At 43.9% G+C, this 12576-nt stretch overlaps 1 long non-coding RNA gene across 6 annotated transcripts in view; it reads left to right on the top strand.

The window, feature by feature from the left end:
• The window catches only part of LOC307188336, a 1520920-nt gene that overhangs the window by 122319 nt on the left and 1386025 nt on the right, over nucleotides 1-12576 (top strand). The window lies entirely within an intron of this gene.

Consider the following 12576-nt stretch of genomic DNA (forward strand, 5'->3'; position numbering starts at 1 on the left):
TCTCTTTTGGAGACATAGCAATCCATAGGTTTTAAGATACTTACTAGTCAGGTACATTCTTAGACGTTTAATATGCGGTGTTGAGTCCATTTCGTTGACCAAGGAGTAGCTCTTGTCTATTCCATATTTGACTTAAGGAACTTTATCTGTGCTCATTTCAATCTCTGGTTTTATGCAGCACCCCACTCACCTTTACCCTTAAGCAAGCATAAGTTGGTTTTCTAAATTTGAGACCCTGTTCTGTTCTGTAATTCAGTTCCTGTGTAGCCAAGTTTACATTCCGTGTATTACTGATATCTTATGATGTTTCTTTTTCTGTGTGACTTATTTCAGTTAGAATCATCATACCTGAATCCACTCATTGTGCTGCTAAGGGCCTGATGACATAGATTTCATTGCTGAGTGATATTGCTTTGTAAGTGAATACCACAACTTCTTTATCCATTTTTCACTTTCTGCGATGTTGAACTTGTACTGTAAACGAGGTTCTTGTAAACAGAGCCGTTCCAAACTTTGGGGCGGCTGTGTCTTTTTGATTTTAATTTCCCTAAGCTATAGGACCATAAGTGGAAGTGCCCTAGGTTCTGTTGCTTTGTTTTTTAGATGTTTCAGGAAACACCATACACTTCTCCCGAGTGTCTGTTGGCAATTTACATCCCGCCCATCAGCATAACAAGGCTCCCAGTTCTCCATGGCCTGTCCTGCCTTTCTGGATTTTACACTTTTTTCAGATGGCCCTTTTGACCGGGGGGAAGTGAGACTTCATTGTAGTGCAGATTTCCTTTGCAAGCTTGCTTGGTTGGCCAAAAAGTGCGTATGCGTTTTTTCCTGAATATATTCAGGAAAAAACGCATACGCCCTTTTTGGCCAAGTGCATCATTGTGGACGTTCTGCCTCTTTTCCTATGCTTTCAATGCAATTCCAGTCTACCTCCTGAAATCGGTTTCCTGCAATTCTGCCCCGCTTTCAAGTCCTCTTGGCAGCCTTACTTCAGTCTATTTTTGGACGATAGGTGTCATTTATAACTCTGCAGGTTTGAGAATTACAGTGCCCCTGAGCTCCTTTCTTCAACTTGCTTTCTTGTGACCTGGCCGCAACACTGCAGGATGGCTTCAGGCCCTAATCTGGTTCCGGCACGGCACGCTGAGCCTTTGGTTATTTCCTCTTCCTGGTGGGAAATGAGAGTTAAATTTGCCCGTCCAGACACCTCCAGCTAGTCTCACATTGGTTCTCACTGTTCCTGTTCATCTTCCGCAGAAATTGAAAACTGGGCCAAACAGGAGGTTAAAGGCGCTGACTCTCCAAGTGGGGAGAGTGTTAGTAAAGCGTCTGGAATGTTGCACCCGAGTACCAGGGGAGGAAAACTGAGACATATTTGAACACGTCTCCCGTTCACATGGTTGATCATACTTGGGTTCCACATGCATGTTTTAGCTGAAGGAAGAATACCTTAAACCTGGAGAGTTAAGACCCGTGTAATGGGTACCATGCAATATGATTTCAAAGGGTCTTCATTTGCTCACCGAACCTCTCCAATCCTATCACTGCTGCGTTTATGCCCCTGTACACATGCTTGATTCTCTTTCGGAGGCATAGCAATCCATAGGTTTTAAGATACTTACTAGTCAGGTACATTCTTAGGCGTTTAATATGCGGTGTTGAGTCCATTTCGTTGAGCAAGGAGTAGCTCTTGTCTATTCCATATTTGACTTAAGGAACTTTATCTGTGCTCATTTCAATCTCTGGTTTTATGCAGCACCCCAACTCACCTTTACCCTTAAGCAAGCATAGTTGGTTTTCTAAATTTGAGACCCTGTTCTGTTCTGTAATTCAGTTCCTGTGTAGCCAAGTTTACATTCCGTGTATTACTGATATCTTATGATGTTTCTTTTTCTGTGTGACTTACTTCAGTTAGAATCATCATACCTGAATCCACTCATTGTGCTGCTAAGGGCCTGATGACACAGATTTCATTGCTGAGTGATATTGCTTTGTAAGTAAATACCACAACTTCTTTATCCATTTTTCACTTTCTGCGATGTTGAACTTGTACTGTAAACGAGGTTCTTGTAAACAGAGCCGTTCCAAACTTAGGGGCGGCTGTGTCTTTTTGATTTTAATTTCCCTAAGCTATAGGACCATAAGTGGAAGTGCCCTAGGTTCTGTTGCTTTGTTTTTTAGATGTTTCAGGAAACACCATACACTTCTCCCGAGTGTCTGTTGGCAATTTACATCCCGCCCATCAGCATAACAAGGCTCCCAGTTCTCCATGGCCTGTCCTGCCTTTCTGGATTTTACACTTTTTTCAGATGGCCCTTTTGACCGGGGGGAAGTGAGACTTCATTGTAGTGCAGATTTCCTTTGCAAGCTTGCTTGGTTGGCCAAAAAGGGCGTATGCGTTTTTTCCTGAATATATTCAGGAAAAAACGCATACGCCCTTTTTGGCCAAGTGCATCATTGTGGACGTTCTGCCTCTTTTCCTATGCTTTCAATGCAATTCCAGTCTACCTCCTGAAATCGGTTTCCTGCAATTCTGCCCCGCTTTCAAGTCCTCTTGGCAGCCTTACTTCAGTCTATTTTTGGACGATAGCTGTCATTTATAACTCTGCAGGTTTGAGAATTACAGTGCCCCTGAGCTCCTTTCTTCAACTTGCTTTCTTGTGACCTGGCCGCAACACTGCAGGATGGCTTCAGGCCCTAATCTGGTTCCGGCACGGCACGCTGAGCCTTTGGTTATTTCCTCTTCCTGGTGGGAAATGAGAGTTAAATTTGCCCGTCCAGACACCTCCAGCTAGTCTCACATTGGTTCTCACTGTTCCTGTTCATCTTCCGCAGAAATTGAAAACTGGGCCAAACAGGAGGTTAAAGGCGCTGACTCTCCAAGTGGGGAGAGTGTTAGTAAAGCGTCTGGAATGTTGCACCCGAGTACCAGGGGAGGAAAACTGAGACATATTTGAACACGTCTCCCGTTCACATGGTTGATCATACTTGGGTTCCACATGCATGTTTTAGCTGAAGGAAGAATACCTTAAACCTGGAGAGTTAAGACCCGTGTAATGGGTACCATGCAATATGATTTCAAAGGGTCTTCATTTGCTCACCGAACCTCTCCAATCCTATCACTGCTGCGTTTATGCCCCTGTACACATGCTTGATTCTCTTTCGGAGGCATAGCAATCCATAGGTTTTAAGATACTTACTAGTCAGGTACATTCTTAGGCGTTTAATATGCGGTGTTGAGTCCATTTCGTTGAGCAAGGAGTAGCTCTTGTCTATTCCATATTTGACTTAAGGAACTTTATCTGTGCTCATTTCAATCTCTGGTTTTATGCAGCACCCCAACTCACCTTTACCCTTAAGCAAGCATAGTTGGTTTTCTAAATTTGAGACCCTGTTCTGTTCTGTAATTCAGTTCCTGTGTAGCCAAGTTTACATTCCGTGTATTACTGATATCTTATGATGTTTCTTTTTCTGTGTGACTTACTTCAGTTAGAATCATCATACCTGAATCCACTCATTGTGCTGCTAAGGGCCTGATGACACAGATTTCATTGCTGAGTGATATTGCTTTGTAAGTAAATACCACAACTTCTTTATCCATTTTTCACTTTCTGCGATGTTGAACTTGTACTGTAAACGAGGTTCTTGTAAACAGAGCCGTTCCAAACTTTGGGGCGGCTGTGTCTTTTTGATTTTAATTTCCCTAAGCTATAGGACCATAAGTGGAAGTGCCCTAGGTTCTGTTGCTTTGTTTTTTAGATGTTTCAGGAAACACCATACACTTCTCCCGAGTGTCTGTTGGCAATTTACATCCCGCCCATCAGCATAACAAGGCTCCCAGTTCTCCATGGCCTGTCCTGCCTTTCTGGATTTTACACTTTTTTCAGATGGCCCTTTTGACCGGGGGGAAGTGAGACTTCATTGTAGTGCAGATTTCCTTTGCAAGCTTGCTTGGTTGGCCAAAAAGGGCGTATGCGTTTTTTCCTGAATATATTCAGGAAAAAACGCATACGCCCTTTTTGGCCAAGTGCATCATTGTGGACGTTCTGCCTCTTTTCCTATGCTTTCAATGCAATTCCAGTCTACCTCCTGAAATCGGTTTCCTGCAATTCTGCCCCGCTTTCAAGTCCTCTTGGCAGCCTTACTTCAGTCTATTTTTGGACGATAGCTGTCATTTATAACTCTGCAGGTTTGAGAATTACAGTGCCCCTGAGCTCCTTTCTTCAACTCGCTTTCTTGTGACCTGGCCGCAACACCGCAGGATGGCTTCAGGCCATAATCTGGTTCCGGTACGGCACGCTGAGCCTTTGGTTATTTCCTCTTCCTGGTGGGAAATGAGAGTTAAATTTGCCCGTCCAGACACCTCCAGCTAGCCTCTCATTGGTTCTCGCTATTCCTGTTCATCTTCCGCAGAAATTGCAAACTGGGCCAAACAGGAGGTTAAAGGCGCTGACTCTCCAAGTGGGGAGAGTGTTAGTAAAGCGTCTGGAATGTTGCACCCGAGTACCAGGGGAGGAAAACTGAGACATATTTGAACACGTCTCCCGTTCACATGGTTGATCATACTTGGGTTCCACATTCATGTTTTAGCTGAAGGAAGAATACCTTAAACCTGGAGAGTTGAGACCCGTGGAATGGGTACCATGCAATATGACTTCAAAGGGTCTTCATTTGCTCACTGAACCTCTCCAATCCTATCACTGCTGCGTTTATGCCCCTGTACACATGCTTGATTCTCTTTCGGAGACATAGCAATCCATAGGTTTTAAGATACTTACTAGTCAGGCACATTCTTAGGCGTTTAATATGCGGTGTTGAGTCCATTTCGTTGAGCAAGGAGTAGCTCTTGTCTATTCCATATTTGGCTTAAGGAACTTTATCTGTGCTCATTTCAGTCTCTCGTTTTATGCTGCACCCCAACTCACCTTTACCCTTAAGCAAGCATAAGTTGGTTTTCTAAATTTGAGACCCTGTTCTGTTCTGTAATTCAGTTCCTGTGTAGCCAAGTTTACATTCCGTGTATTACTGAAATCTTATGATGTTTCTTTTTCTGTGTGACTTACTTCAGTTAGAATCATCATACCTGAATCCACTCATTGTGCTGCTAAGGGCCTGATGACACAGATTTCATTGCTGAGTGATATTGCTTTGTAAGTAAATACCACAACTTCTTTATCCATTTTTCACTTTCTGCGATGTTGAACTTGTACTGTAAACGAGGTTCTTGTAAACAGAGGCGTCCCAAACTTTGGGGTGGCTGTGTCTTTTTGATTTTAATTTCCCTAAGCTATAGGACCATAAGTGGAAGTGCCCTAGGCTCTGTTGCTTTGTTTTTTAGATGTTTCAGGAAACACCATACACTTCTCCCGAGTGTCTGTTGGCAATTTACATCCCGCCCATCAGCATAACAAGGCTCCCAGTTCTCCATGGCCTGTCCTGCCTTTCTGGATTTTACACTTTTTTCAGATGGCCCTTTTGACCGGGGGGAAGTGAGACTTCATTGTAGTGCAGATTTCCTTTGCAAGCTTGCTTGGTTGGCCAAAAAGGGCGTATGCGTTTTTTCCTGAATATATTCAGGAAAAAACGCATACGCCCTTTTTGGCCAAGTGCATCATTGTGGACGTTCTGCCTCTTTTCCTATGCTTTCAATGCAATTCCAGTCTACCTCCTGAAATCGGTTTCCTGCAATTCTGCCCCGCTTTCAAGTCCTCTTGGCAGCCTTACTTCAGTCTATTTTTGGACGATAGCTGTCATTTATAACTCTGCAGGTTTGTGAATTACAGTGCCCCTGAGCTCCTTTCTTCAACTCGCTTTCTTGTGACCTGGCCGCAACACCGCAGGATGGCTTCAGGCCCTAATCTTGTTCCGGCCCGGCATGCTGAGCCTTTGGTTAATTCCTCTTCCTGGTGGGAAATGAGAGTTAAATTTGCCCGTCCAGACACCTCCAGCTAGCCTCTCATTGGTTCTCGCTATTCCTGTTCATCTTCCGCAGAAAATGCAAACTGGGCCAAACAGGAGGTTAAAGGGACTGACTCTCCAAGAGGGGAGAGTGTTAGTAAAGCGTCTGGAATGTTGCACGCGAGTACCAGGGGAGGAAAACTGAGACATATTTGAACACGTCTCCCGATCACATGGTTGATCATACTCTAGGTTCCACATGCATGTTTTAGCTGAAGGAAGAATACCTTAAACCTGGGTAGTTGAAACCCGTGGAATGGGTACCATGCAATATGACTTCAAAGGGTCTTCATTTGCTCACCGAACCTCTCCAATCCTATCACTGCTGCGTTTATGCCCCTGTACACATGCTTGATTCTCTTTCGGAGACATAGCAATCCATAGGTTTTAAGATACTTACAAGTCAGGTACATTCTTAGGCATTTAATATGCGGTGTTGAGTCCATTTCGTTGAGCAAGGAGTAGCTCTTGTCTATTCCATATTTGACTTAAGGAACTTTATCTGTGCTCATTTCAATCTCTGGTTTTACGCAGCATCCCAACTCACCTTTACCCTTAAGCAAGCATAAGTTGGTTTTCTAAATTTGAGACCCTGTTCTGTTCTGTAATTCAGTTCCTGTGTAGCCAAGTTTACATTCCGTGTATTACTGATATCTTATGATGTTTCTTTTTCTGTGTGACTTATTTCAGTTAGAATCATCGTACCTGAATCCACTCATTATGCTGCTACGGGACTGATGACATAGATTTCATTGCTGAGTGATACTGCATTGTACGTAAGTACCACAAGTTCTTTATCCATTTTTCACTTTCTGTGATATTGAACTTGTACGGTAATCGAGGTTCTTGTAAACGGAGGCGTCCCAAACTTTGGGGTGGCTGTGTCTTTTTGATTTTAATTTCCCTAAGCTATAGGACCATAAGTGGAAGTGCCGTAGGCTCTGTTGCTTTGTTTTTTAGATGTTTCAGGAAACACCATACACTTCTCCCAAGTGTCTGTTGGCAATTTACATCCCGCCCATCAGCATAACAAGGCTCCCAGTTCTCCATGGCCTGTCCTGCCTTTCTGGATTTTACACTTTTTTCAGATGGCCCTTTTGACCGGGGGGAAGTGAGACTTCATTGTAGTGCAGATTTCCTTTGCAAGCTTGCTTGGTTGGCCAAAAAGGGCGTATGCGTTTTTTCCTGAATATATTCAGGAAAAAACGCATACGCCCTTTTTGGCCAAGTGCATCATTGTGGACGTTCTGCCTCTTTTCCTATGCTTTCCATGCAATTCCAGTCTACCTCCTGAAATCGGTTTCCTGCAATTCTGCGCCGCTTTCAAGTCCTCTTGGCAGCCTTACTTCAGTCTATTTTTGGACGATAGCTGTCATTTATAACTCTGCAGGTTTGTGAATTACAGTGCCCCAGAGCTCCTTTCTTCAACTTGCTTTCTTTTGACCTGGCCGCAACACCGCAGGATGGCTTCAGGCCCTAATCTGGTTCCGGCACGGCACGCTGAGCCTTTGGTTATTTCCTCTTCCTGGTGGGAAATGAGAGTTAAATTTGCCCATCCAGACACCTCCAGCTAGCCTCCCATTGGTTCTCGCTATTCCTGTTCATCTTCCGCAGAAATTGCAAACTGGGCCAAACAGGAGGTTAAAGGCGCTGACTCTCCAAGTGGGGAGAGTGTTAGTAAAGCGTCTGGAATGTTGCACCCGAGTACCAGGGGAGGAAAACTGAGACATATTTGAACACGTCTCCCGTTCACATGGTTGATCATACTTGGGTTCCACATGCATGGTTTAGCTGAAGGAAGAATACCTTAAACCTGGAGAGTTAAGACCCGTGTAATGGGTACCATGAAATATGACTTCAAAGGGTCTTCATTTGCTCACCGAACCTCTCCAATCCTATCACTGCTGCGTTTATGCCCCTGTACACATGCTTGATTCTATTTCGGAGACATAGCAATCCATAGGTTTTAAGATACTTACTAGTCAGGTACATTCTTAGGCGTTTAATATGCGGTGTTGAGTCCATTTCGTTGAGGAAGGAGTAGCTCTTGTCTATTCCATATTTGACTTAAGGAACTTTATCTGTGCTCATTTCAATCTCTGGTTTTAGGCAGCACCCCAACTCACCTTTACCCTTAAGCAAGCATAAGTTGGTTTTCTAAATTTGAGACCCTGTTCTGTTCTGTAATTCAGTTCCTGTGTAGCCAAGTTTACATTCCGTGTATTACTGATATCTTATGATGTTTCTTTTTCTGTGTGACTTACTTCAGTTAGAATCATCATACCTGAATCCACTCATTGTGCTGCTAAGGGCCTGATGACACAGATTTCATTGCTGAGTGATATTGCTTTGTAAGTAAATACCACAACTTCTTTATCCATTTTTCACTTTCTGCGATGTTGAACTTGTACTGTAAACGAGGTTCTTGTAAACAGAGCCGTTCCAAACTTTAGGGTGGCTGTTTCTTTTTGATTTTAATTTCCCTAAGCTATAGGACCATAAGTGGCAGTGCACTAGGCTCTGTTGCTTTGTTTTTTAGATGTTTCAGGAAACACCATACACTTCTCCCGAGTGGTTGTTGGCAATTTACATCCCGCCCATCAGCATAACAAGGCTCCCAGTTCTCCATGGCCTGTCCTGCCTTTATGGATTTTACACTTTTTTCAGATGGCCCTTTTGACCGGGGGGAAGTGAGACTTCATTGTAGTGCAGATTTCCTTTGCAAGCTTGCTTGGTTGGCCAAAAAGTGCGTATGCGTTTTTTCCTGAATATATTCAGGAAAAAACGCATACGCCCTTTTTGGCCAAGTGCATCATTGTGGACGTTCTGCCTCTTTTCCTATGCTTTCAATGCAATTCCAGTCTACCTCCTGAAATCGGTTTCCTGCAATTCTGCCCCGCTTTCAAGTCCTCTTGGCAGCCTTACTTCAGTCTATTTTTGGACGATAGCTGTCATTTATAACTCTGCAGGTTTGTGAATTACAGTGCCCCTGAGCTCCTTTCTTCAACTCGCTTTCTTGTGACCTGGCCGCAACACCGCAGGATGGCTTCAGGCCCTAAACTGTTTCCGGCCCGGCATGCTGAGCCTTTCGTTAATTCCTCTTCCTGGTGGGAAATGAGAGTTAAATTTGCCCGACCAGACACCTGCAGCTAGCCTCTCATTGGTTCTCGCTATTCCTGTTCATCTTCCGCAGAAATTGCAAACTGGGCCAAACAGGAGGTTAAAGACGCTGACTCTCCAAGTGGGGAGAGTGTTAGTAAAGCGTCTGGAATGTTGCACCCGAGTACCAGGGGAGGAAAACTGAGACATATTTGAACACGTCTCCCGTTCACATGGTTGATCATACTTGGGTTCCACATGCATGTTTTAGCTGAAGGAAGAATACCTTAAACCTGGAGAGTTGAGACCCGTGTAATGGGTACCATGCAATATGACTTCAAAGGGTCTTCATTTGCTCACCGAACCTCTCCAATCCTATCACTGCTGTGTTTATGCCCCTGTACACATGCTTGATTCTCTTTTGGAGACATAGCAATCCATAGGTTTTAAGATACTTACTAGTCAGGTACATTCTTAGGCGTTTAATATGCGGTGTTGAGTCCATTTCGTTGAGCAAGGAGTAGCTCTTGTCTATTCCATATTTGGCTTAAGGAACTTTATCTGTGCTCATTTCAATCTCTGGTTTTATGCAGCACCCCAACTCACCTTTACCCTTAAGCAAGCATAAGTTGTTTTTCTAAATTTGAGACCCTGTTCTGTTCTGTAATTCAGTTCCTGTGTAGCCAAGTTTACATTCCGTGTATTACTGAAATCTTATGATGTTTCTTTTTCTGTGTGACTTACTTCAGTTAGAATCATCATACCTGAATCCACTCATTGTGCTGCTAAGGGCCTGATGACACAGATTTCATTGCTGAGTGATATTGCTTTGTAAGTAAATACCACAACTTCTTTATCCATTTTTCACTTTCTGCGATGTTGAACTTGTACTGTAAACGAGGTTCTTGTAAACAGAGGCGTCCCAAACTTTGGGGTGGCTGTGTGTTTTTGATTTTAATTTCCCTAAGCTATAGGACCATAAGTGGAAGTGCCCTAGGTTCTGTTGTTTTGTTTTTTAGATGTTTCAGGAAACACCATACACTTCTCCCGAGTGTCTGTTGGCAATTTACATCCCGCCCATCAGCATAACAAGGCTCCCAGTTCTCCATGGCCTGTCCTGCCTTTCTGGATTTTACACTTTTTTCAGATGGCCCTTTTGACCGGGGGGAAGTGAGACTTCATTGTAGTGCAGATTTCCTTTGCAAGCTTGCTTGGTTGGCCAAAAAGGGCGTATGCGTTTTTTCCTGAATATATTCAGGAAAAAACGCATACGCCCTTTTTGGCCAAGTGCATCATTGTGGACGTTCTGCCTCTTTTCCTATGCTTTCAATGCAATTCCAGTCTACCTCCTGAAATCGGTTTCCTGCAATTCTGCCCCGCTTTCAAGTCCTCTTGGCAGCCTTACTTCAGTCTATTTTTGGACGATAGCTGTCATTTATAACTCTGCAGGTTTGTGAATTACAGTGCCCCTGAGCTCCTTTCTTCAACTCGCTTTCTTGTGACCTGGCCGCAACACCGCAGGATGGCTTCAGGCCCTAATCTTGTTCCGGACCGGCATGCTGAGCCTTTGGTTAATTCCTCTTCCTGGTGGGAAATGAGAGTTAAATTTGCCCGTCCAGACACCTCCAGCTAGCCTCTCATTGGTTCTCGCTATTCCTGTTCATCTTCCGCAGAAAATGCAAACTGGGCCAAACAGGAGGTTAAAGGGACTGACTCTCCAAGAGGGGAGAGTGTTAGTAAAGCGTCTGGAATGTTGCACGCGAGTACCAGGGGAGGAAAACTGAGACATATTTGAACACGTCTCCCGATCACATGGTTGATCATACTCTAGGTTCCACATGCATGTTTTAGCTGAAGGAAGAATACCTTAAACCTGGGTAGTTGAAACCCGTGGAATGGGTACCATGCAATATGACTTCAAAGGGTCTTCATTTGCTCACCGAACCTCTCCAATCCTATCACTGCTGCGTTTATGCCCCTGTACACATGCTTGATTCTCTTTCGGAGACATAGCAATCCATAGGTTTTAAGATACTTACAAGTCAGGTACATTCTTAGGCGTTTAATATGCGGTGTTGAGTCCATTTCGTTGAGCAAGGAGTAGCTCTTGTCTATTCCATATTTGACTTAAGGAACTTTATCTGTGCTCATTTCAACCTCTGGTTTTATGCAGCATCCCAACTCACCTTTACCCTTAAGCAAGCATAAGTTGGTTTTCTAAATTTGAGACCCTGTTCTGTTCTGTAATTCAGTTCCTGTGTAGCCAAGTTTACATTCCGTGTATTACTGATATCTTATGATGTTTCTTTTTCTGTGTGACTTATTTCAGTTAGAATCATCGTACCTGAATCCACTCATTATGCTGCTACGGGACTGATGACATAGATTTCATTGCTGAGTGATACTGCATTGTACGTAAGTACCACAAGTTCTTTATCCATTTTTCACTTTCTGTGATATTGAACTTGTACGGTAATCGAGGTTCTTGTAAACGGAGGCGTCCCAAACTTTGGGGTGGCTGTGTCTTTTTGATTTTAATTTCCCTAAGCTATAGGACCATAAGTGGAAGTGCCCTAGGCTCTGTTGCTTTGTTTTTTAGATGTTTCAGGAAACACCATACACTTCTCCCAAGTGTCTGTTGGCAATTTACATCCCGCCCATCAGCATAACAAGGCTCCCAGTTCTCCATGGCCTGTCCTGCCTTTCTGGATTTTACACTTTTTTCAGATGGCCCTTTTGACCGGGGGGAAGTGAGACTTCATTGTAGTGCAGATTTCCTTTGCAAGCTTGCTTGGTTGGCCAAAAAGGGCGTATGCGTTTTTTCCTGAATATATTCAGGAAAAAACGCATACGCCCTTTTTGGCCAAGTGCATCATTGTGGACGTTCTGCCTCTTTTCCTATGCTTTCAATGCAATTCCAGTCTACCTCCTGAAATCGGTTTCCTGCAATTCTGCCCCGCTTTCAAGTCCTCTTGGCAGCCTTACTTCAGTCTATTTTTGGACGATAGCTGTCATTTATAACTCTGCAGGTTTGTGAATTACAGTGCCCCTGAGCTCCTTTCTTCAACTCGCTTTCTTGTGACCTGGCCGCAACACCGCAGGATGGCTTCAGGCCCTAATCTTGTTCCGGACCGGCATGCTGAGCCTTTGGTTAATTCCTCTTCCTGGTGGGAAATGAGAGTTAAATTTGCCCGTCCAGACACCTCCAGCTAGCCTCTCATTGGTTCTCGCTATTCCTGTTCATCTTCCGCAGAAAATGCAAACTGGGCCAAACAGGAGGTTAAAGGGACTGACTCTCCAAGAGGGGAGAGTGTTAGTAAAGCGTCTGGAATGTTGCACGCGAGTACCAGGGGAGGAAAACTGAGACATATTTGAACACGTCTCCCGATCACATGGTTGATCATACTCTAGGTTCCACATGCATGTTTTAGCTGAAGGAAGAATACCTTAAACCTGGGTAGTTGAAACCCGTGGAATGGGTACCATGCAATATGACTTCAAAGGGTCTTCATTTGCTCA

The sequence above is a fragment of the Stenella coeruleoalba genome, assembly GCF_951394435.1.
Source record: "Stenella coeruleoalba genome assembly, chromosome: 6".
NCBI lineage: Eukaryota > Metazoa > Chordata > Mammalia > Artiodactyla > Delphinidae > Stenella > Stenella coeruleoalba.